At 39.1% G+C, this 1,299-nt stretch overlaps 1 protein-coding gene across 1 annotated transcript in view; it reads left to right on the top strand.

Moving 5' to 3' along the window:
* The window catches only part of VWA8 (von Willebrand factor A domain containing 8), a gene marked incomplete at its 5' end in the record, with an annotated part of 370,441 nt that overhangs the window by 220,657 nt on the left and 148,485 nt on the right, over positions 1-1,299 (top strand). The window lies entirely within an intron of this gene.

Raw genomic sequence — 1,299 nt, forward strand, 5'->3', positions numbered from 1 at the left:
AGTTACTTCTTTTGGCTTCATTTTCCTCACACTGGAAGGTGTCATAGAGGCCTTAAAGGGACTTATGTAAAGAACAAATTACAGTAAAGAAGTAATAGTCTTGCTGCTGCCCTTGCAAGGGTCTGGGACCCAGTTTTATTGTTAGAGTATTTGCTGCCAGACCCAGACAGTATTCTGAGTGATGCCACACTTCCTGGAAACTGTTTCCAGGAAGATGCCCTGTGTCACACAGTTGCCCGTGACTCTGGAAAGATCATTTTTTTTCTATGTTCTGCCTTCCATAAGCAAGGTGCTTGTCTTATTTGGAGGCATGTAGGATACGAAGAAATACAGTGTCTTCTCTTAGTGCTTGTCTTCACTAGGATGTTACACATCCTCAAGGAGTTGTGTTATCTAGGTTGATGCTAAGTGTGACTTATTACAATGTAGATAAGGACTATCGTATTCAACATCATGTCAGGTGGTTGTGAGTAATACCTACTGAAGCCATAGGATTAACCCACAAATGTCAAATGCATTCTTTTATTTTATTTTCAGGGATTGCAGTTGTTGGTCTTTTTTTTCAGTTTTGTCTATATATCCCCTTGTGCCCTTTCATAATATCAGGGCAGGGATCTTTTCCTCGCACTGTTTATCTACCTCTGTTGTCTCTACAGTAGCTCTTCCAACTTATTAAGAAGTCCAGACTTGTAATCTTCAAAATATTATACAATTCCCTGTCCTGTCTGTGCCTTGCACTCTACCCAGGCTTCCCTCCTGATGGCTTCCTTTGTCCTTCTGTCTGTGTACTTTCTGCTTTGAATAGGCCCATCTTCTTTTATCTTTCAAATGTCTCCTGAAAGCCCATTTGTCCCATGAATTATTTTAGATTTAATTGTCCAGTGACCATTGCGTGCATGCACTGGTCTTTGGTTGGCATGGCTTATGTGTTATCAGTGCTCCTGTATTTAAAGATTATAACTTCTATGGAGCTATACTAATTTACACTATATGGGGAGTTAGCAGACTGTAATTAATTAGTAATCAAAGAATGAAAAAGGTAGCTACAGCATTGCCTGGGTTGAGATGTTTGCTACATCCAGTATTAATTCTCTGTGAAAGACAGGAATGATGACAGAATGGGGACAATAAACAGATTGCTTTACTGTCATAGTAGGTTTAAGATAGTGGGGAAATGATTTTGCATATTATACTTGTCTAGAAAAAGCATCGTTCTGCAGAAAAGTAATTTAGTATTTATTTTCATTACAGTCTTGTTTGGAGTTTTCCTTTTGATTGGGGCCGTACAGTCTAGGGATG

The sequence above is a fragment of the Gavialis gangeticus genome, unplaced genomic scaffold (assembly GCF_001723915.1).
Source record: "Gavialis gangeticus isolate Ggan-Ray unplaced genomic scaffold, GavGan_comp1, whole genome shotgun sequence".
NCBI lineage: Eukaryota > Metazoa > Chordata > Crocodylia > Gavialidae > Gavialis > Gavialis gangeticus.